This window comes from Ischnura elegans, chromosome 6 (assembly GCF_921293095.1).
Source record: "Ischnura elegans chromosome 6, ioIscEleg1.1, whole genome shotgun sequence".
In the NCBI taxonomy this organism is placed as follows: domain Eukaryota; kingdom Metazoa; phylum Arthropoda; class Insecta; order Odonata; family Coenagrionidae; genus Ischnura; species Ischnura elegans.
Genome location: NC_060251.1, coordinates 3,301,909 through 3,327,691, shown reverse-complemented (window position 1 = coordinate 3,327,691; position 25,783 = coordinate 3,301,909). Strand labels below are relative to the sequence as shown.

Here is a 25,783-nt window from a genome sequence, read left to right as displayed (position 1 = left end):
TATGCCCATGTTCCTCTCTACTTCTTTTCCACGAGAAAGTCCAATAATAGAAGTTCTACGTCTTCCTCCATTGTGAACTTCATGTGGTCGTTCATTCCGTTTAAATAATTTTAAAGAAGAAGTACATCGATATGATTAGTTCTAGCTTTATGCTTCGCATGTTTCTGAGCAGGCTGGTTATCATTGAAGATACAATTCATATTTCCAGTTAATCCAGGTTACCATGGAAGATAATTAGTACACAATTCATCTTTCCAGTTAATTCATGGAGAAGATTAGTTAAGTATATGCTGTGGTACCAGCAGTGATAATGTACATTATATCAATTCTTGTATATTATTTACGATCCAACAGATCATTAGCATTAGATCGTCGTAAAAACGATAAATCAACACCGTATTTTTTTGTAAAATCTTTGACCACTAATCTTAATCTTAATTATTGCTCATGAAAAAGTTAATTCTTTTGGGCTGCGTGGCGAATAATTTCCTCTCTTTAAAATTTCCTCTCTTTAGATACTATTTGTACTTACTCACTGTTTATGTATAACTAATACGTTGCTCTGTAACGTGCGTGGTAGTTGCGGTGGAGTTCTCAGAAGGTTGGAGTTCGAAATAATTATTTTTTTTTCATTTTTTAAAGAAATCATTACATCAATACAGTGGATACGGTTGGCTCAGGGGAAGGCTAATACTATTTTTTTAACCGTTATATTTGTTATAACATTAGGTTGAAAGTTAAACACAATCATTTCTAATATAATTGACCAAAAGGGACCCCTTCAAATTTTTAATCAGACTCACACGTTACTTTTCTCTGAGAAATTTTAACTGTAGAATAGGTTCTTATTTATTTTAACCATAACATTTATTCTATTACATAATTTTTAGGAGAGTCATTCGATGTCCCTACAACTTTATGTTGAAGTTAAGCCGTTGATCCAAGTAATTTCTCTCGTGCATGTGGCCGAAATGCATTCTACAAGTCGTAGACAAGCGCCCAGAGTACCCATTACAAGCACCGTCAGTTGCTTTTTGTCATAATTTCCCATGATTTTATGGAAGTGGTTTAGGTCTGGTGAATGAGCCGACATGATTAATATTATTAAGCCGACATTGGATCATGATATTACTCTTACGTTTCTGGTAACGATATCAGGTGAGACCATGAATTTTCCAAATGGAAATATTTTGCCATGACTACTAAAAGTTAGTGAAATAAAGAAGTCATAAATTTATGTTTATCGATACTCGTCCGATTATTTAGGGTGAAAAAATTCCTACACTAATTTATCTCCACCTGATCTTTAGATGTGTTTGTGGTTCGCACACCCACTGTAAGGAATGCGTTCGTATTTTTAACCACGTAACTTCCCAGATTTTTTCGTGAATTTCGTGATTTTAAATTTGATTTCTATGATTTTCGATGGAATTAAAATCATTTCTCGTACTATAGGATAATGAAAACTGTTTCAACTAAGAATACATCTGGTTATTTATTGCGTGTTGTCGATACTATGCGTAGGAATTTTACTCAATCGAGAATTGACAGAAATTGGTCGCATAGACACGACGATACAACTATGGCCATTCCCTTGCTGATTTCCTCTCATGAATGACTTTGTTCATACACAAATGAAATGAATGTGTTAAAACACATATATTCATTATTGTGTAAAATTAGCTTATTTAAAAAATCCAGTGATAACTTTTTCTTGGGTCAACTGTATCTACTGTGTTGATGTTAAAAATTTCTCTTTTACATAATGTAATAAAAGTATATTTCCTACGGATTCGAAATATCAAGGAGGAATTTTATATTTTCACCTATCTGATAATCTGCAAGCCATAGATATTCTTTAAACGTCTCGAACACATAAGCTTAACTCTTGAGGAAATATCCAAATCATTTTCTGTCACTTTCTGTCCCTCTGTCATAATAGTCATTCATCGTCAGTTATAGGTAGCTTGCCCCTCCAAATGATTTTTCTTCCACTGGCCCACAGCATGCACAACTTATTATTAATTATTTGCCCTTGACAAGCTTTCTTCAAGTGGACCTCTCCTCATCTTATGGCAATGCATGTATTGCCGCATGTCTCCATAGTGCATCTTAAGTTGACAGCATAAGCCAATGTCTTAAATTTGGTCACATCCTGCCTCTTTTGCTGTCCCAGTCTCCGATGCCAGTGTGCCTCAGCATTAGGATTTATTTTTCCTGTTAATCTCGAATATTAGTACTGGTGGTGATAAGGCTGACTTGTGGATTCTCATGCTTATATGCTTATGCATATTCCTTAGTCACAACCTCCATCTGATAATAACATCGATGTCTTTGGACATAGCTACCAAATCGCCAGTAATAGCATCATCCACCATTACGGAATATTGGGCATCCTTTATTTTCACTGAATGCATAAAAAACCCTTAGCGTCCTGCATTGCTAACTGACATCAAGTTAGCTGTTGCTTCTGGGGCATACACGACATCGGATATGGGCGATTTTAGAGGGCTGGTTGGAAATTTCATGGGGACGATGGTGCTGCCAGCAGCCTTGATAACTTCGTTGTTAACATTCAGAAAAAGTTGGCCTATGCTTCAAGAATTATTTTATCGTTAATTAAATGAGGTCTATATAAGAAGATAAAAACATTGAGACACTCAATGATTGTCCTCATGGTACTTATAGCACTCGAATACAAACTTATTACTATTAAGTAATTTTCTTAACCGTACTGAATTTACATACACTCCATTTGCTCATTTTTTAACCATAGGCATTTTTATTCGCTGCGATGGTCCACAGAGGCGCGTTCTCACGGTTCTGTACTTCACTGGATTGTTACCGGTCACTATCAGATATAACATGTTATTCATTAGTTCTTCAATTTTTAACCACTTAATTACTATTATCAATGGGCATGATAAACGGTATGTAATGATCACTTGGAGTTGATGAATATCCGTCAAGAATTATCGATATGACCCAATATTCGAAACAATGGTGTCGATGTCTTTTATCTGATGAACAAGATCCATTGCTTTCGACTAATAATCGTCCATCGATCGGGATACTTCCAATTTGCACTGTCTCGGATATCGCCATCTGCCTCAACTGCTGTCCTCAATACAAACCCGCGTATAAAAGATCGCGTTTCGTAATTTGGTGAAGAACACAGATTCTAACTGTATGCAAACGGTTGTACGAGCTAGTCATTATTTCCATTGATTGGCAACTCATTACCGTCGTTGTCGGTTTTGGGAACCATTGCTTTCTATAAGTTCTTTTTCTCCACATAATTTAAATCTCCTCTCCTTGTAATGCCTTTGCACACCTTTCAGTTTTGGAGTACTCGCCAAGATAAAATTTGTTTCAACACAGTCTTCCATTTTAATCTTTCATTCGCACATACGCCACGGACAGTCAAATTCTCCAGCGAGATTATCTCCAATACGATGATATATATGAAAAGTAATTTACAGCTTCACTAGTTATGTTGCCTGGACCTGTAATCAGTAGGGATTACAAATGTCAGTCGTGAGCCGTATGCCTCGTTACCAAGAAAATTTTTATAATTTTTTTTGCTTTCTCAATATTCTGATAACCGTAATGCAGCAGCCCTGTTATACCTGGAGGTGACACATTAATTAAGCCATTGAACTGAACATTTTAATGGCCTTTTTGTTGCCTATCTACAAATTTTGCCTAAAATAACAGTTGCCTTTCTATATATTAATTCTCTCTAGCGTATCCTTTAATTAACCTAACTAAACATAGTTAATCCCTAACTTCATCCTCAGATCCCTTTATTTTACATTAATAGTAATTTAGACTTATCCTAATTTATAATTAAAGGTATATCTCCTGATTGATTCTAGCAATGGCAAGGTCATTGGGTCGAGCCAAAGATCTTTCTTTCAGTTTCAGAGCTCCATCACCAAGATAAACAGATTTACTGAGGAATTTTCATTAAATAATAACCCCTGATTTCAATGGCCTTGTCTGTGTCCCTGTGACCATTTATATGGCTCCTAGATTATGGCAAATAAGAGCTTTACTGAGTGGTATAAAAATGGACCAGACTTTGGTACATAAAATTGGTCGGTAAAAAGATCCACTTCTTGATAAAGGCGGTAAAATAAAGCGTTGAACAAAACATCCTTTTCCAAGAACAAAAATGAACTTTTGTTGAGCCAAATACCACCAAGCAGCACATATTGAAGGTGGATTTACTGATCACAAGGTAATGCAAAATATTGAAAACTTAACTTAGCAAGGTCCTCACCTACATAGTATACTACACCACTTGCGTTATCCGAAACCATAAAACCACCTACGTAAGTACGCCGCTTATTGGAGCTATAAGTGTTTTTATTTTTTGTGTATTATTGTTTTTTGTTTTTTTTCGAGTACTGAAAAAGCTTTTATAAATGCTTCTGTTAAATCATTTTTCAACTGTACTTTATCTAGCTTGGTTGTCTATGATTTTCCTAAAGAGTCTTAGAGTGGTACCTGTCGTGCCAATGTCCACCTTGATGAGATTCCTCCCGTCTTTTCTGAAGTGCTGTACGTGATAGGTGCTTATGTCAGGAATCCTCATGATGCAACCAAGTATTGAATTGCAGACTTTCTATATTACAATTCAGTTTTGCCTTTCAAAAACAAAAAATCCTTTTCGAGCATACTCGTAAACATTTTAACGAATTTCGGCATTCAAAACGGCAAAAAAATCACACATAGCAGTATGACTTTCACTTTCAACCAACGTATGACCCACGTATCGTTAACAAAAATCTAGACATTTCCCGCAAACGATTTTTGGACACAACGGACTGCCGGAAAAGGAGCTTCAAAAATTGTTGCGCACGGCGCCCATCTCGAAAAGATCGTTTTCATTAAGGATTCAATACTCGATTTTAGTTCAAATCATCGCAGCACGTGCGAATTCCAAATTTTTTCCAAATATCCCACCATACCACATTCTTCGCATGCAGTCGTAGGTAAGGGGCTTCCAGATCGTAATAGTAGAAGCCTGGGCCCTCAACGCATTCGCTAATATTCAATGAATACAATTCAAGGGCAACTACTCCGCAGCAGATTAGCGAGCAGACAGAATGACCCGGACAAAAGAGAGAACACACAACCACGTATTGCTGCCGTCTTAGAAGACGAAGTAGTTTCTTGGTTACACATGAAATATTTTCAACGCAACAAATCAGAACCTCCTTTCTATTTTCTCTGAATTTATTTAAGATATAAATTAATAGAAACCGAGAACTACGATAGTGACACTCTAGCTCCATAATGATGCATGGTGAGCGTGAAGTAAACTACGGCTTTACAAACTTCCATTTTCCGATATCATGTCTACATCACCTCATTTTTCCTGCTCTCATTTGGATTAAATAGACTACTCGGTGGCCTTTATAATGCATTAGTCCACTGCCCCAAAAACTCGATTACGTCATATGAAGAGTAAGGAATCCATCAATAACATTAACTTTTGCAACAACTCTTCCTGTGTAGCCTTACATTTGTTGTGGTTGCCATGGAGATTTTACCCGCGGCGTCATTGGATGTAGAAAACCATCTCATAAGTAGTAACAACTCTTGACGAATGAGTTTCTTTGTAGATTTCTGCAGTTAGACTTATAATTTGTGACGCTTTATATATTTATCTATCTAGTTATAGTTTCCAATAAAATTTAGGCACCCGCGAGCCTCCCTTAACTGATGCGGTCGTGTCGATTATAACTAGGAATGTTGGCACATGAGGTAACTTTCATCCCTCACTCGTGGGCCACCCGGAGCCGACGATGACTGACGCGGGGGCGATGAGGATAGCGAGACAGTAGTCAGTCGAGAAAGCACTTGCGAATTGTAATGCACTGAGGGTTCTCAAGTTATTAACCCTTCATAACCCAATGTTGCTTCTAAGTAACTTCATAAATGTGTAAAATCTCAGATCTAATTAGGAAATATCTAAACTAAATATTATTTTGTGGTGTAAAATTTAATGACGACATATTTACCTGCCGGGATAGTCATCATTGAATATAAAATTTTCAAGTTTTCACAATGAAAAATCTTGAAATTTGATTTCTCCCAGAAACAGGTCTGAGCTATAGAGAGTTAATACACAGGTTGGGCCGTGGGAGTGTTTTCTTGGCGAGGTCATTCCTCAAATTATATGTTCATATTTGGACTAAATGTTCACATAATGAGTAGATGTGGCTCCGTTGTGAAGGTGTCATTCGCGTGCATTTGTTTAGGTTAAGTTTCGGGCATATTAGACACAAGTAACTAAATGAGGAATGGATAGCGATTTTTCTAAACGGCTGAAATTAATAAAATAATGACTATATATACGTCAACACATTTATTTCTATCCAGATTCATTCACTGACAGGAAATAAACGAGGGAAGAGTCAGAAGTTGTATCTTCCTGTCCGTTATCTTACTTAATTACTGTCCAATATAAATTTTCAGTTAACATTTCTCACGAAGTAATCGGAAACACTCGTACTTCAAACATTTTGATAACCTTAAAGGAGTAAGAAAAATAATTTTAATTCGATTGATTACAACGGGGAACAATTGTTTACTTAATTTTTTTACTTCGAATTTTGAGCTATTTTAGTGTGAAATAAACATGCTGATTTCTAAACTGTATTTAGTTTTCTTCCAACTTCAAAGTTTTTCATTATTTCTTGCGGAAGTGAGACAGCACTCAGCTTGATTGAGGGTCGCTCACAGGAGACATCATTGCCCTCCAATTGGGTGACCTTATGCGACTGTTGCCGGATGACTGATGCCGTAGGAGGCCAGCGTCCGGTGTACAGTTGTGTAGCTATTTAAGAGGTATTATATTGAGACGCAGTCACGTAGTCCGGAATTTTCTCAGTATGCGGATGGCATACACTGATATATTATTGTTAATTCACGTGTATCGGTAAACCATACCTTTTAAACATTATTCCAGTATTCTACCGATTAAGGTAGGTTTCCATTGAGTACTTAAGAATCATTCTGGGCGCTTCCCCTTCCATCAAGTACTGCTCTTCAATTCACAATAAGGCCTACTCCCTTTCATTCATCTAATTATTATATCCTTTTCCTTCCTTTCCCTCGTATACCTAACATTCTTCTATCTAACATTATCTTCAACATCCCATCCCCCCTAAGTACTCCCTCCATCTATACCTTCTGTCTCCTCCGTATCTCATCTAAAAGCTGCCTCTCCTCACCAACCATATCCAGCACTCCGTCGTTCCTTTTCCTCTCCGTCCACTTCACCTTCTCCATTTTTCTCCACACCCACATCTCGAATGCCTCCAATCTTCTCTCGTCTTCTTTCCTCAGGGTCCACGTTGCCGCACAGTAGAGAGCTACACTTCAATCAAACTCTTAACTAACCTTTTCTTTAAACTCTTACATAACGATCCTCTCAGAAGCTCCTGCCTGTTCAGAATTGCCTCCGTTGCTAATGCAATTTCCTTCCTTATGTCCTTATAATGTATCCGTTTTCCTCTAAAATTTTACCTAAATTGTTGAATTGCTCTACCTGTTCAAGTTTTCCCCCGCCCTCCTTCATCGTTAGTCTCATATTCCATGCTCTAGATGCTTTACAAAACAGCATAAACTTGCTCTTCAAGTAATTATTGTAAACATTAATAGACCCGCTATACATTTCGTTTAAATCTTGTAAAAATTAATTTCATCGTTGGTTTTTGGCAATAGTCATGCAGTGTAATTATCACAAAAAGTGGAGGATCAGATTGGTACTCCTGTGCTTGATACTGCCGTTGGTTGAAATTTATTTTCTTTTTATGGTCGCAGCAGTTAATTTTTTAATTTGTATCCATATGAAGTGAAAAATTTCCTATTTTGAATTTACTTATTTCAAATAGAAAATTCCTCTCAAACGCGTTTAAGTAATGCACTGGTCGGGCAAGCCTGTTTTGCCTATTTTAGGGTGAAAATAAATGATCAAGATAAATCATGTGCCCCTCGGAAAATGAAAAAGCAGAATGTCAAGAGTTTACGGACCTTGAGGAAGGGAGGAAGTTACTTTACATTTTGGTATACCCATGATTTGGAGAGCATCCTAGTTAATCACCGTCTATCACCCATCTTCAGTGCTTCATCTATCGTTGCTGAAATCCCTGTGCCATTTTTCAAAGAATCTCATTTCATATTTGCAAATGAAGGGATGCGAATCTGTCGAAGATCGAAGTGACGCTAATGAAGAATGTATTTAAATTGAAGATGATGGCACACATTATTGAATAACATAGTACATAAGCTATATATGATCCAATTAATTACACATTTTTATTACTGACGACAACTATCCGTAGGTGGTTAAACATACCATACGTCTAAGATGGTGTCGTAAAACGTGAAAGTTGGCTGCGAGATGAATAAGCTTCTAGGGAATTATTCTTGCATTTCATTAAATAGAAATTCATTTCCTTTCACTTAGATTGATTCAAATAGATATATTTTTTTTAAATGTATTAAAATTATTTGTGGTGAATCCACTATTTTTTAATGTGTGCATATGGTTAACGCTGTTCTCCACTCATTTCTCCTGTCGGCTAATCTCTTCAAACTAATGCATTTCTTGTCTTACATATCCTCCTTTACCTATTCCGTCTATTTTAATCGAAGTCCTCTATTTACGTTCTACGCCAGTTACTTGTTCCTAGACAATTGTCTTCATCAGGCCATCATGTCTCAAGATGAGCATGGTCTTCCGCTTATAAAGGTTTTCGTGAGACTTCTCTTCTTAGGTCTTCCCCATTAACTATTCGGTCAGTCCATTCTCATCTTTCTTCTGTAGCACCACATTTCGAAGGCATCTATCCTTGATTTCTCCGCTGCTGTCATTGTCCATGCTCGCCTTTCGCAGAGCATCAGTGGGAAGAGATTTTCCTTATTGACCTTCAGATTAAACTTTTTTTTAAATTTAAAATTAAATTTTTCAATCACTAGGATAATGGTTGGGAAACACCAAGTAGAAGATTTTATGTTGCATAGCAGTTGATTAACAATCGATTTCTTTGCTATTAATAATAGAATATTCTTTTTTGGATTATTTCTTAACATAAATGGAAACATAGTTGTTGATGTTAACGAACGTGAATTTTTGGCTGCTTCGTGACACGTGGCAAGCGCTGAGAACTAAAACAATTATTTCGACTTTTCAGTATTGCCCGTTCATTTATCATATCTTCATTGCTGATATGCGCAGTGCACGAAGTTTCACATCTTTGAAGTGCTCATATTTTCTCTCTCCATCTACATTCACTTTTAGAATCGAAAAAGTATGTATCATGCATTCTAGTTTTTCACGACTTTCCACGATGAATTTTGAATTCCACGTTGGTCTTTGCATTTTATTGTCTCATGGAAAATGGATTTAAAGCCCTTTTGACTTATTTATTCGGAATGCGATGGCCTATATTCGTCATGAGTGACCTAATTCCCTCTCCCCGAACGAAAATTCTAATCGAAGGATCCCAGTGTTCATCTTTTTCGCTTCATTAACGAGGGCTCGAACGATCTTCAAAACAATTAAGAAATGAATGTTTTAGAAGAAAGACATCCGTGGGTCTTGATATAGTCCTTCCGTAAACATTCTTACAGCATTACCCTAATCTCTCAGCCTTACTCGATTGATATATTTCTAGTCGTAGATAATTGTATTATTATTATTCGTCGCGATTATTCCTGAATGTGTTTTCTTAAGAAAATTCCTGTAGGTCCCGCGAAAGGGGATAGATATATTAAATATTGTAACGCGAAGGTGACAATATGGCATTGGTGTCGATTGTGATGCAAACATAATTTATGGCTATTGCAGTATCTTCACATTTTATCTCTTTGCATCAACTGTTTTCATCGTCGGTTTTTTCGAATGTTGAATTCATTTTGCGGCCTTGCTATTGACTTCGGCCGTTTGAAAGCGAGGGGGATGTTCGATAATTATCAATATATGGCGTACATATCGCTTTTATAATGATATTCACAGACAATTTATCCGTATATTTTTAATTTACGTATGCAACAAGGGTTCATAAAGCCTAAGGCCTTTATTGTATGATTTACAAAGTGTGACTTAATCAATGACACGTTGTATAATTTAAGACGTAATGGACATCGTAGTACATTTTCTCGATAAACCTTAGACTGGAACTTTAAATTCATCTCTTAGTGGATTGAAATTTTAGAACATTTTATTCTCATTAGATCAGCACATGTTGCATGTAGTGGGATATATATTTTGGATGCGTATTTTGACTACTAAGTGCTTATGCAATGAATAAAGGGTGTAATTTTTTGCCTTAATCTATACTCTGAAGGAAATATTTATTAAAGTACATCGAATAATCATCTTTAACACGCACGCGGCTCAAAGCAACTTGGAATGTTAACCAAGCCGAGTAATCAATAACATGGTAACCATAACATGGTAATCAATTTTCAATCAACTACACATTTTTTTGACATTTATTCTAATTATCAATTATTGTGTTTGGTAACTGTTTTACTGATCATAAATGAGAAGACCAATGTATGGGAATGACATTTTTCTAAATTTTGTATTTTCACATGACCTTTGTTTGCCAATGGTCTTTACTTTAAAACTATTTTCGCTAAATGGAATAGAACCTTATCAAATCAAAGATTGACCTAATTTCAATTTATAAATAGATAAATAGTGTGTAAAATGTACAACTACATATATTAAATGACATATTTTGGTAATTACTCTATACTTACAGGAGTAATCTAATTTATCATAGCCTGTAGATTTTACTTTCAACGTATCTATTACGTCGGGACAACTAACGTAACTTTTGTTAGCCTAAGCAAGTGTCTTTTGTTATCCTTAGTGTCCTTTGCAACAGTTTAGAAGGCTTTCATGTTATGCGGACCTTTAATTTTCATGGGTTATTTCGGACTCGCATACTAATGTGAATTCTCTTATTTTTTTACAGAATGACAGTGAACGGAAAAAAGTTTCTTTTGAGCAACGAAGAGTGAAATCACCAAATGAAGAAATTCGAATCATCGGCAGCAAAGAAAATACAAGAAGAGGCTTCAATGGGGGAAGTGATAGGCTCTTCATCGCTAGGAGTTTATAGCTGATGATTGATATTTTTGTGCAATGTCCCGTTGTTGAATGTATCCGTCTATTACACATGAATTCACATTTACACACAAATAACACGTGGTATGAAACAAGGTACAATGGTACATGAGATCTCCATCGATGGTGACGTCATTCGAATATAACAAATGCATAGAGTAAAAATAGACTCGAAGGGTGAAAAATAAATGCATGGTGAAATGGTTGCAATCAATGAGAGGTTATAATAACTGGTACCAGATGGAGTGAATAAGAAAAATCCACAAAGGCCATGGCCCATAAACAAGGCTAAAAAAATGGTAAAAATATCGCTAAATATATGGTTCCCAAATGAATAATAAAATAAAAGGCCCTATAAACCTTTAGTATGAGTTCCATGGAAGGGTAGACGAAAGATAGTCCTATACCCTTCCCTTGCCCTTAATGATGGGTAGAGGAAAGGTACACGGATGGTAAGGGAAGGAGTTCCAAAGTAGGGTAGACGAAGGATTCTACCCTTAATGGTGGGTAGAGGAAGGGTACACGGATGGTAAGGAAAGGAGTTCCAAGGAAGGGTAGACGAAGGATTTTTCTACTGTTCCTTTACCCTTAATGGTGGGTAGGGCGTAGATTGTGCAAGGGTAACTACCCACCATGAAGGCTAGTACCCTTCTTATACCCACCATGTTGGAGTTCATTTTTATCAGGGAGTGTAAGATACCAATCAATTTATTAATATCAAGCAGTTTAATATATGAATCGGTGTGTATTTCAATTTGGCATTCTATTTTTAGAGCGCTGTGTTACATAAATCAAGCCGTTTCGGTGATAGAAAAGTTTGAAAAGGGGGATCACGAATCTTTAGTGGCAGGTACATGTGAAGGTATGTAGATATTTGTGTTTGGATTTGTTAACTATGGGGCTGGCACGCCTGATATTTTTACAAGACCGGGCGCGTGGCGTACTTTGTCCGCGATAGATCCATTTATATGATAACTCTCGATTATTGTTAAAATTTATCATTAATTGTAGAAATTAGTTCATTTAAGCTTCATTTATAGCTGATATTGATAGAAAGGGTACACTGGTGGTAGAGGTGGTACACGCTCGGTCGCGCGGCGTAATTTATACTCCACCGAAGTCGGGTCCCTCTTGCGATTCTAAAAACATTTTTCAACAATAATTTTTACTTTAAAAAATCACGCTGCAGATAGTGAAAATTACATTGTATGAATACACGAGACCATTCAAGAAAAGCGATGAACGATGTACATGGCCGGTCGTGCGGCGTACTTACAATTAGAGGGCGCCACGGATGTCGGTTCCTCTTGCCGATCTGAAACATAAATTAGCTACAATACTTCGTCGAGCTTTGATAAAAGGCACTATAGACCGTCAAAGTACATTTTAATAATGGACGAGGCCATTCTAACCCAGAATTTACGTACAATGTTGAAATCCTTGATATTGGCGTACTTAATACGGGTTATAGCGCGCTCGCTCGAGAGTGAAATTCATAGCTTTAGATTCGAAGATATGACGATTACTTAGTCAATTTAATTTTTCCAAGTCTGTTCAGCACTTGAAATGACAATAAAAAATTATTTAAATATTTAATTAAAAAATCTAACCTGGCACTGCGCAAATAGCTGAAAATCGATTCTGAATTTAGTTAGCTTTGGATCATTCTTGCCAGGTTCAGCCTATTCGAAATGCAATTGAAATCATAAAATAGATTGGAAATTTTATCTAGTACTAGGCAAAACGGTCAAAGTGCCTAAAACGGAATATCGAAAAAAACTTCCCCGAAACGCAATGGAAAAGCCTTACAGCAATGTGCTAGACCCGACGCGTCGGGCGGAAATCGGAAAAAGCAGGACAAAATTACAAAATGGCTTTTTTTTTAGTTATTAACTTGAAACTTTGCAGTTATACTCTAAAATAATTGAAATTTATAGATGTGTACTTTATTTCACATAGATCCCATCCGTTACTGAGATACAGAGGCTCAAACGTGAACAAATTTTCTTAAAATCGCCCATCTTCAATTTTCTCTGAAAACCTTCCAAAGTAAGTAGATGGTGTTAGCGCGTGGTTTCTATTGGGTTGGCACTCCAGAGGAATTATTGAAATCAACTCATTTAGTGAAGGTATTTATTATCAATCACACACCGTGCGTCGCACACATGGCCTGCGGCCTTTACACATGAGTACTTTCCGCCGACTGCCCGCTGCCTTTTCCACACGTGGCCTGCGGCTTCCCGGAAGGTGCTGATGGCAGCATCACTCCCACGCACTCTCTATGCATGGGGATCAGAATAGCATTACCATCCGGTTTCACGTCTCTGCGAACTCAAGATGTTCCGCTTACAATGGTGAAGTTATGGGTGGATTCTTGCGGAATAAAAAAACACATAATCTGTTGGCATAGGATTGTTTCTTTAATTTTCCGTAATCTTAAAGAGTATCATCGATAAATGGTTACCGTGCAGTTACAAAATGGCGGACACTGTTTTTCGATAAGTTTTACATTTAGGTAGACTTTCAAATGGGTTTTCGGCAAAGTAACGCGGAGTAGCTTATATGAGAGCATTTTCTTACGATTTATTGAGGTGCTTATGCAGTTATCTTTGAAATAAGTTTGCGTCGCCGGAAATGACATCGATTTTCGATCGCACGGCAGGGTTTGTCTCCGCGCGTCGGGAGTTGGATTAGCCGTGTTTAGATGGGTTTTAACGCTCAGCATTCACCGTTATTATGTTTTGCTTCAAGACGCCGATTCTCAAATGGTCTATGGTGAAGACGTTGTAGGTTTTTCAGCCGAGGAAAGTGCACGTTTCATTGAAGTTCATTTCGTTTTCTTTGGATACGATCGAAGACCATGCTTCTATTAAAAGCGTTCAAGTCTCGAAAAAGTGAGTTGTTTTCCTGAGACTCATGCAAAAAGACCTACCAGAAAGACACCAGCTGAGACTCTTATACCTTCTTTACTCTCCGTTCCCTGACCCCCAGGATTCTGCTGCGAAAACGGTCTACTATTCCATTAACCCCCCCCACCCCCCCCCGAAAATATTTTCTGGCTGCGGCCTTGCATTCCTTGAATTATACCTTTACACAACTTATGAAATTGTATGATGCCTTCATATGTATACCTAATGGGGCTCGCGAATTGACGCAAGAGACTTCGGACCGCAATTTTATCACATGAAGTAATACATTTTATATCTACCTCGACCGTGCCGCTTCGAAGTGCACTAGTGCGAGTGTTACGTATCTTGAGAAAAATCGTTCTTGGGACGGTCATCTCATTGCACTGGCATTCAAATCCCATCCGATTATTGTATTCAATTTCACTTGAAAACAATCATTTGAAATTTTTGATGTTTTCTGAAGACCGTTTTACATGGTGCAAGTACTTGCACTATCCGATTTGTGTACGAAGGCTCAGTCAAAATTGCACTGTGAATTGCTGGAACGCCTGCGAGAATGCATAGACGTGAGATTACAAAAAAGACTACTTTCAAATTTCGTTTCCTGCATTGGCGCAATTCTACGCAATGATGAGTAATTAATACCTTTATTGCCTAGGTAATTTCGTGCTCCTCTAAAACGGCATTACTAGGTAAAATTTATGAAAGAGCATCGAAATCGGCGTTCCAAAAATGTACAAATGCGCAGTAAATCACGGAAGAAATGTTGCCTCACCTCACGCACGGAACGAATGCCTGGCAGGATGACGTGCATAAAGCGTCATATCTCGGGGGTCCGAATATATTTAAAAGGGAATTTCAAATTTTTTAGTAATTGTAATAGAGTTACAATGCCAACAAATTATTTGTATTAGTTATGCATAAATCCATTTCAATGCATCATTATGAATGTTTATCAATGTAAGTGTTATGCATATATTAATTTCCAAATTTTATTCTGATTTTCGATGACTATTTTCAATCGTAATTTGTACAATAAGCGTAAATAAATAGTATTATTCGCCTTCGTGATGGTCATTGTACAAGTTACGCTCATAATATTGCCTCGCGAGTACATTTTGAACGACATAGGTGTGGTATATTTAGGCATGGCGTGTCTCCAAGAGCATCTGGCGGTCCAGAATCTCCTGTGTCCATTCGCGAGCACAATACTGTGACCCGTGAAGTTGAACGCCCGAATTGACGTATTGGCAGTGGATACTGTTCGGTACCTCTTCTGCATGGAGATGACTTTGACCGTCATTTGCAACGATTTCTGCTAATTGTATTGGTTTAAATAATCACCTAACAAAAAATGAGACACCATTAACGCTCATAAACACATTGGAGTTTCTCTATCGTTGTGTATTAGTCAAAGCTACGCATTTTGACGATCGCAACAAAGTTTGATCATCACCTTGAGCAAAGTCGCCATAATTCCACTAGTGAACTCGTATACAACATAAATTACAATGTGATTGATAAGGTCAAACGTGATGAAACATTATCCACGGATTACGTTGCACGTCGTATATCATACTGTGATAACGGATCTGCATATATGTTTATCTAAACGAAAGACCTGATTTAAGGACATTGAATCTACACTTTTCGCTTTCAATTTCTCGTGTTTGCGAGTGTATTCTTGAAGTCGAGTGAAGGTTCGGAATCACGAGAATACGCTGTGAATGCATTGAAACTCTGTTAAGGCCGTTTTACACGGTTCACGGAATTGCGCAATTTGACGTACGTGCGAAGGCGCAATCAAAATTGAGTCTTGTAAAGCGGTGAATTGCTGGAACACATTCGAGAAAGACTTAGTTTGACCTCTCAGTGAAAGGGTGAAAGGTAAAACATACTGATTTGGCCTTGAAATGGTAAGAAAGGGGCAAGCAAGTCAAGTAATTAATATTTCCGAAGGTTTCTTAACTACCGAAAATATATTTATGATTACTATTTAGATATTCTAACTTTCAATGAGCACGAAGAAATGTGTTAATTATTTACTGATACCTGTAATGCATTAAGCATTATTTAAACATTTTCTTAGGGAAATGTTACAAACGACTGGAATAAATATCGTAACGAATTAAACGTAATAATTTGGCGCACATCAGTATTTCTATTTCTCGTATGATGAGACGCGTATAAATCTGTAGTATAATATATATCCCAAGAAAATGCTTAGGAATGATGAATGCGCGTATTAGTGTGTCTAAAATACTAATAAATACTAATATATAGAACAATATGCATTCATCGTGAGAGGGGCACTGATACCTGTACTGCACTAAGCATTATTTAAACATTTTCTCATGGGAATGTTAGAAACGACTGGAATAAATATCATAACGAATTAAACGTAATAATTTGGCGCACATCAGTATTTTTATTTCTCCATTTTTCTTTCTTTTCAGGCACAGAGGGCCTGACAGGCAAGCGATCTTGTCTTGAGATTAAAAACAAGATATAATAATGACTTTACGAAATTCTCTTTATTTTTATATCAAAGTTATTAATATTGGATTAAATGGATTTCTTTCTGGGGGGCACAAGCAAGGCCGTATCCAGGATCTTGTTCTGGGGGGGGGGGGACAAGAATACTTCGTAATACAAAACGAACGCAATGATAACGGGACCGCATTAAATATCTTGCATTTTTTTTTAGGGTCCCCCACCCCCCTTAGATCCGCTATGATAACGGCATTCAAAATTTGTCTAGTTTTTAAGCATCTGGGGAGGTGGGGCTCGTGCACTCCCCTAAATCCGACTATGAATGCATGAAATAAATTTTAACAGGTTCAATTATCGGTTCATGCATTCGCACAGGTTGGGTGAACACACGTTGTATATTCGTGTTCATTCACGCGTTCATTTTAGACATTAACTCGCACGGGTTTATGTACTACGTTAACAGGCCTTTAGATGACACCATTTGCAAGGACACTTGATGATCTAGAAACTAATAACTACTCTTTAAGAATTAGTTCTAATTCTTCTTACCTGGAATTATTCACATATATTTCACACCTCGAATTTCCATTTTCAAACCGAATAAATTCTATTTTCCGTACTAATTGAGGGTAACTTGGAAGCACACGAGCATCTGAACTACTCCTTGGTGATCAAGTAGCACAAACTGTGGTGCGACTTCAAAATTTTTTAAAGTTACAATAGTTTGCGATACAATGCGATTTGAATGGGGTAGTTCAAGTTTAAATAAGTTTTTTAAAGCAATAATTTAACCCATAATTTCTTCGCAACTGTGAATGAAGTCAGCGCAAATGATCCCAATAGTCGGTCAAGTTTTATATTTCCGGCATTTAACGCGTTTAATCACGTCTGGTTTCCTTTCAAACTCTCGTATCAAATTATAGACTACATGATTATTGCCAACATTCCTTCAGGAGTTCTTACGTTATAATTATTACATAGCTGGATTGCTCAAAACAATTACTTTCATATCGAGAATCTTTTCGCCGCTGGCAGAAAACAAGATGACGTAGTTCAATTTTCCGACGCTAGTGGCGTTGTGTCCCGCCACATTCAAATTCTTCCCGAAAATAGTTCTCATTACGTATCTATCTTTTGTATTTTTAAATACAAATGCGCGAAAGGAAGCCAAAAGACAATTTTTAAGGCCTGATATGGGCGATTAATTGTTTTAGTCTGTATATATTTTTTCCAGTCGGCACGTCGTGATACACATGGCGGGAAAACGAAAAAAACACGGCATAATACAGGGTTCCATTTACGTTAGAGAGATAGGAAATATGATGGGACCCAGAAAAAAACTCGCAATTTGCGGGAAAACGTATAATTCCGATAACGTAAGTAAAGGGTTCTAATGTAGATTAATTTAGGACATGGTAGTGTCATTTCGGGGAGATGGTGTAAAATCAGATTATTTAAGAGCAGTTCATATTGGATATTTACTAGAACTTGACATCCAAATTATCGTTGGGTTTCATTATGGGCATATGAGTCTATCAATACACCGGTATCATATTCTCATTAGGGGAAATAACAAATGACTAATTTGGAAAATATTCTTACTCATAAACTAATGTAGGCATCACATATTTTACATGAAAAAATGTGGGTACTCAGGATAATGATTTTCTTCAGGATCAAGAGCTAACACATATCAATCCTAGGTAGACCCGTCAGTAAATTCAATGCCTAACACATAGAACTCACAATAAGGGCACAGAGTTGACATGACACTATCTGAGAACAAGATATGTTTTTGGATATAAAATACATTTTTTACATATATAAATAAAGACAAGCTCGGAATAACTCACATAGCAAACAATAGTGTGAGAATATTCTCAACTCAAGGTTATCATAGTGATAACACAACTCATGAAAATATTGGGTTATCTGCAGATGAAATGGTGCCAACGTTCCTAGAGGCAGTTGTGTTGCCCAAAAAACAGCCTAAAATACTTTAAACTAATATTGTTGTTACTTCATCTTGATTCTTTTTTCCGCTGACTTGATGAGTAGGAGGCAGCAACCATTCCAATCTTTCTCCTAAGACTGCTCGCAAATGGGATTTTGGATTCATTAGGAGTATCAGTAAATGCCAACATTACAGCCATCAATGGTCCAGCCCACCAGCTCCACTAATCTCCTTCAGATTGGGTTGAAAGAAGCAACAACAGAAAGAAAAAATACAGCTTCCACTGGAGTATATAGACATCTTAAAAATTCTTGGCAGTCTTCAAGATCTCTTCAGCAGTGGGGAGAATATGATTCTGCACACAACTAGAGAGTATCCAAAAGAAAACGATATAAAAAAAATACATGATAGTTCTTGGATGGATATATAGTAAAACCTAATAAGAGGTTAACTTAACTCACCAAAATTGGGTGAACCTTTTTACTTACCAGAAAACTAATTACCATTCAAAAAACAGCCCTTCATGATGAATCATAGAATGCTCGGCTATTTAAGCCAAGTTTCTTCCTCAGTGACACGATGAGTAGGACGAAGCAATGATTCCAATCTTTCGCCCAAGCCTACTAGGAAATTGGATTTTGGATTTGCTCAGGAACACAAAAAATGCCAAAATTACCGACAGCAGAGGGTCGATGACACCGAATCAGCTACTTCCCTTTCGATTGCACCGAATGAAGGAATGATGAAAAAATAAATTCAGCTGCTACTGGAGGGGAGACAGCTTCAACAATTCTGGAAGGGGGTGGTCCTTCAGAAGTGAGGAGGATAAGAATCTGCATACACCTGCAGAGTATCTAAAATGACATGAGAGAGAAATGAAAAAAGGATATTAGTATGACAGTATCGTTAAAAACTTTATAGAGGAATGGTATACCAAAATTGATAGAGCTATATTACTGGCCTGAAAACTATTTCCTATTCAATCATCGATTCATTCAATAATGTAGTTATTTCTATCAGAAACATTCTGTACCTGCTTTTCTATTTGTGCATTTTAGACACGTGTATTCCATTTATATGTGAGGTTTGCATGGCATTTCGCCATATCAGTCTCGGCTTTCAGACGTTCCTCCATGTTGAGTTGTACATAGGGGACAACAGTTTCTCCAGCCATCCATCTGGCGCCTTCGGGTCAGAGGTACCAAAATATCTAAACCAGCATGAAGGGAACATTAACACGCCACGGAGGAAAAGCAGTTCCGCCGTCTCGGAACACGTGTAGTCAGAACCCTGCCACACTGCGGATTTCAGCAAGCTTAAATCCTGCGTAATGAAAGCTGTTACTATCATAGGCTAATCCCAGAAGCTATAAAGATAACTAAGCATCCTGAGAACTGCAACAGAGAAGACGGCTACACATTAGCCAACACATGGAAAAGGATCTTCAGTATCATTGACCAATCAGAGCCCACCTGAGATCCAACCAATCAGAAGCGACCTAATATCCCTAAAGTTCCTATGTAAGATGGTAAAATTTATGCATCACAACTTCCGACCTCAAGACGAGAGCAGGATGACTGGAAAAACTGTCTTGAACAACACAATGCGGAGGAATTCCCAAAAACTGTGATTCATATGTATTACATTTTTTCAAAAGGGAATGATGAACCATTGAATAACCTGTTCCATGAAAGCTGTTACCAGGAATCAAGTCCCAGTAGCAGTATCATGTAAGTAGTAATTTTGCTATAGCTAGTACATCATGTTTACCTTTAAATAGAAAAATAATTTTGGATTCAACTATTTCAAAACAGTTAACCAGATATTCTGTGTCTCATTGCACAACGCATACATGTTTAGTCTGATGTACTACAAGGTAATGAACAGGCGACAGGGAAGAACAGCAACGTAATTTATTATGATGACAAAAAGTATTAGTGTAAGTCGTGACGTCACAGGGACCTAGTTTCTATACGAGTAGATAAGAGTTTTACATCGTCTGAGATTACCAATGCATGCATGAGTCACAGAGCTCAGGGAACATCTCTAATTAATCACACATTAAAAATACCTAAGTTCTGAAAATTAACATCATTTGATAGGGGAATAGTAATCTTTATTTTAGCCAAGCGCTACCAGCTAGCAGGGTACTCGTCTACCTGCTAGCTAAGGTCACCTTACAAGGCGGCAGGGAAACCAGAAATACGTCACACAGACTTTTTCCCATCATTCCTAATTAGCGGTCGCTTTTTTGCACGCTTGAAAATTTTCACTTTTCATTTTGTCTCGAAAAATAGATATCGTCATTTGAAAATCTGAGAGTAAGAAATTCGTACTCCAGGAGTAATAATCTTTCCATTTAGGCAATAAAATAATAATTGGAAACTACCCTATTAGGTACTAGAGATAAAGTACATATATGTTTCTGCAAAATATATTGTTCACTTACTTGTTGCTTAAAAGGCAGTGATCATTCATAAATTAATGGTAGCTGAGCAAATTATTCCATATTAAGAGGTGGCATTGGTTCGATTCAATATCGTTAAGTACACCCCTGAATGAAAGTAAAAAATGATGTGCTTGCATATTGAAGAAATCACGTACATACTACTCTAATAAAAATAACGTACAGTAATTGGCATGGGATGAAAATTATGAGAAGTAGGTATTAATACCACTGAGATCAGCGGTTGATAAACCACCATGAACAATCTTTTTCTGTGCCAGACTGGAGCCTGGACTACTTGCAACTCATCATCTTCACCTTGATCTTCAGAGGGAAAAAGGGGCAATGTCATTCACAAAAATCATTCTCTTTGGATGCACTATTGCAAGTAGAGGCAACCTTCATTGATTCAGGCAGGAATACATCCAACTGGTTCACAGGCATATAATGCATTATCAATGAAGAAAATGGATCATTCCTTTGGATGTCTTCCAATCTACGAGAAAATGCAATGGAGAAATAATATACCATTGCTTTCAATGCAAAAAATAGTTTGAATGTACAAAAACAAATACAAACTTTTTTGAATGGATGATTTACTACAATAGGTACTTCTATTAAACAGATTATATGGGACCTGAAATTGGGTATGATGCTAATTAAAAAATGGAAGTAACAAGAAAAATGAAATAAATCCCGCGGTAAACTAAGGTAAAAAAGAAAAGAGAGTTTTAGAAGTAAGGTAACATTGTAATGGCTGCTACGAGACGAAAAAGAAAGAAGGATATAATATTCTCATTTGCAAATTCTATTCCTTCCCTGATATTGTTACAGCTGAATATGTATTTCTTTATAGTGTTCGCAAAAAAGTAAAATTGTTCTTCTTCCTCAAGTTTTGATGAATTACTTTTTTTGAGCCTAAGGTTTTATGCATATGAAGTTTCTCAAAACAATATGACAAAGGTTGTTATATTTATTTATTTTATTTGTTTACATCGCCCCAAAAACAGCTCATTTAAGGCCTTTTACATAATGGGGGAAATAACATCAACCAATGACTTTCACACACAACCATGCCTTGGGTAGGGGCAACCTACCCAGGCAGGACTGGAACCCACTCCCACCGAGATGGTCTGAAGTTTGTGAAGCTTCATTGTAGTTATTTTTTGTTATGCTTCTTCGGTGAAATGACTTGCAAATTAAGCATTTAATTCCATGAGACCCTGAAAAATGGAGACTGTTTACTAATCCCCCCAAATCTATCTCCTTACCATAAATGATCATCTTTTAGAACTTTGTACCTCTCAAAAACCTAATAAGAAATATAAATGCTATAGAATCCTTTTCATTCCTCCAAATCATAGCAAAATGAGGAAAGTTTGAGGATGGACTTCCCCCAAAAATGGTGGGTGATGGAGGAAAACAGATGTCATATTTTGATTCAGTATGTCATTTTACGGAAGAATCACCAGAAATGGTATCAGGGCTCAAAAAAATAATTTTTTACAGTCTAGTGTTATTTGATTAATTTTTTTCAGGCAAAAGCATACCCAGCATCAAAAATAGGGGAGTAGGGCAAGCCATGGTCATTCAAGTTGTAGCATTTTACATTTTTCATTGGAAAAGGTGAGTGGAACCAACATTTTAAGACAAATTATAACAGTGCTTTAATAGTTTTTCAAATTATTTGCCTGAAAAAAACTTTAGTTGAATGATTTAAACTGATATTAAAGAAAAATTGTTGAAAACTTTCCATTCAATCCGATCTGATTTTCTTAAAGACTTTGGCGATTTTTGATTTCATGGGGAGGGTGGCTGCCCCCTCCTGCCCCTCGCTGGGTACGCCCATGGTTTGAGAAGAAATTATCTACCATTAAATGATGACAATGGTTTGCTTCAATAAAGTTCAAAATCAGCAATGAATACACCAAACAACATCCTTACAACATTGTTGGCCTTATTATCAACCGTATTTAGACATCTGATGGATATTGTGTGCTGTTTTGGCTAAGTACACCCCTGAATCAAAATGAAAGATGATGTGCTTGAGTCTTGAAAGGAATTACCTATTTACTACCAACTCGACTATAAAAAACATAGAGTAGCTGATGCCAAACTAAAATTATGACAATTATAAATGCATACCACTGATCTAGGGGTGATAGAGCACCATGAACAATCTTCCTCAGTGCCAGGCTGGAGCCTGTGATGAAGACTACTTGCAGAACTACTTGAGAATGAAAATGCTCATGATTCTAAACTCATTTATATTTTTTTAAATAAATGTGTAAAAATTTTTTATGGTTCAATTTTAGTTTACCAATTGGAATTTAGGAATTGATCATATATTACCTGCGTACATGTCTACGTGCCTGGCACATGAAATGAGAAAAAAGGATGACATGTGTAATGTATTATTGAAATTCATCTTATATCATGAATGCAATTATGAAAATTAATTGGTCCAGTCAAGAATACCATATCAACCAAATTTTCAAACGGACAAATGAAAGGTCAAGTAGGCACAGGGGCACCGACTTATAAAAAATATTGGGGGGGCCCATGTTGGGGGTCTTACCGCGGGAAGAGTTTAAATTCCCAGTGTGTCCCAGCACCGTAACACTATCATTATTCACACCACTTGTTTTCAGTTAACCTGCTTACTACCTTTACTAAAATTATTGTTTTAACATATTATTGAATATATTTTAAAAGGTATCGTCAAACATGGGAAAATACCAATATATTGTTGTAATTTAACAAAGCATAATACAACTTAATTATTTTCTTGAATTGTTGAGGGGGCTCCGCCCCCCCTAACGAATCTTTGAGGGGGCTCGGGCCCCCTCAGGCCCCATGGAATCGGTGCCACTGAGTAGGCATCACCTAAAACCAGCATACATAGTTGAATATCAATTATGAATTATTCGGCCTACAGGGTACATTTCAGTGGATCATGTTAATTTAATATAAGTTGATATTTTTATTTGTGATGGGTAACTTACTTTACTCGTTGTGGAATTTGTTCTAGCACATTCACTGAGCAATTTTCCTTTGGGAATAGAGGCCATATTATTGACATCCCATATTATTGACTATTGACCTTCAGTTTTCCACGATAGACCTGATCCAGTGTCTGGAAAGATACAGCATTTTCCTTGAGGTTATTCCTTTTTTGCTACTTATTCTATTTACTTGTTAATACTTTTGAATGAAATACATAATTCCGTAAGGATGTTATCTGTATTTAACTATCAATGACTAAGTTTTAATGATGTCATCAGCGGATTACCCCAAAACAAGCAATGACCATTAGATGGCTGTACATATATTGGCTATCTCAAACACTGGTAGCAGACAAGATTTTCAGTAAAACATGTAAGTAGAGTTGGGAAAGGGAGTTTTTTCTTCTTTTTTCCCTGCCGTGTGCTCAGTGCTTTTGCTGCATGTGACGTAGGTAGATTCCCAGAGAGTAAGCGATAGTTCCCCGCAGAAGGGTTAACATTTTGTCATGACACCACCGGTGTCGTTACATTTTGGAAATTTGAGCTTATGCACACGATCGAAGTGAAAAATATGTAAAAAACCCATATCCACTCGGTTTCTTTCAAGGGGATGGATAATTACATGCTTTTTCCATCAGAAGGTGGTAAAATGCATGAAGGAAATCAGAGGCCCCTCCTATCCATCCGCTGGGTATGCCCATGCAACATAAAAGTTCTCGTTCTAATGAAGGAACTCCGTTAGGACTGAGATTGAAAAACTGAATGGGTCCATCTGTGATGAAAATATACTCTGTACTACGTATTTCTTTGAATCCATCCACATAGTCCTGGATTAGTTATTCAGTTTAATACATATTCATATGCCTTTTCTTGAATACGTTGAGTGCTGATGCAAAGACTCAAGGTAAATCCGGAGTGAGTTCCAAATTATAGTCCCTGAGCCAGTTTATGGTTTTTGCGATGCTGGAATATGGAATATATATATATATGCATGTGAGAAAATGATAATGCGAACAAATCTCATACCGTTTTGATGATGTGCTGCAGGCCTGGGGCAGGTGTCATTCCCCTAATTTCTCAGCGGGATGAGTGGACAGGTGTTATGGCTGAAAAGAAAAAAAACAATTTAAATGATATTCATCATGAGCCAGCTTAAGATCAATTTCGGATCATCTGCTCCACTCATAACACATATGTTATTGCTCCTGGTTATTTTTTCGAGTAGAATGATAAAATGCATGTGAAATTAGCCTTTATAATGATGATAAGACACATGTACCCTTGGAAATTGATAGGCACTTTGAGTGAATGTTTTTTTGCATGCTGGGACTGTTCAACCATAAGGCAATACAGGCGCTTCTTAGGGGCATCACAGTCAAAGCGGCAAAGCCTTCTCTCAGGCAGGAAGCAATGATGTATACCGGAGGCACCTCGCAGGGCACTGTCGTGAGCAGGATTATTAATACCCACATTAACCACAAGTAAACAGCATTACGGAACACACATAATTAGGGATGGGCCAATCCACGATTTTTGTCGGATCCTTGATTTTCGGAGCAGAATCTTTCCGATCGGAAATTTTTGAATCAAAATGCATTTTCAAGTTACTGACGCTGAGATTCCCCTGATGAATGTTTAATCTTATGGGAAGAGTCACAATATGTGCCATTCGTATTTTGCCTTTTTAATTTTCCACAGCTGAAATTCTCCTACGTAGCCTCTGCGAGAGTTTTCAAGCAAAACAGTTCATGAGTAGGACAAGAATTGCATGCCACGTTGCAGTCGAAGAGAGGTTCGGAACTCTTTCCAGCCTTGTGG

The 25,783-nt window shown here is 37.1% G+C and overlaps 1 long non-coding RNA gene across 2 annotated transcripts in view; it reads left to right on the top strand.

Annotated features, from left to right (window-relative positions):
- Positions 1–25,783, top strand: part of LOC124160155 — a 143,920-nt gene that overhangs the window by 9,236 nt on the left and 108,901 nt on the right. The gene's annotated exons all lie outside the window — the stretch shown is intronic.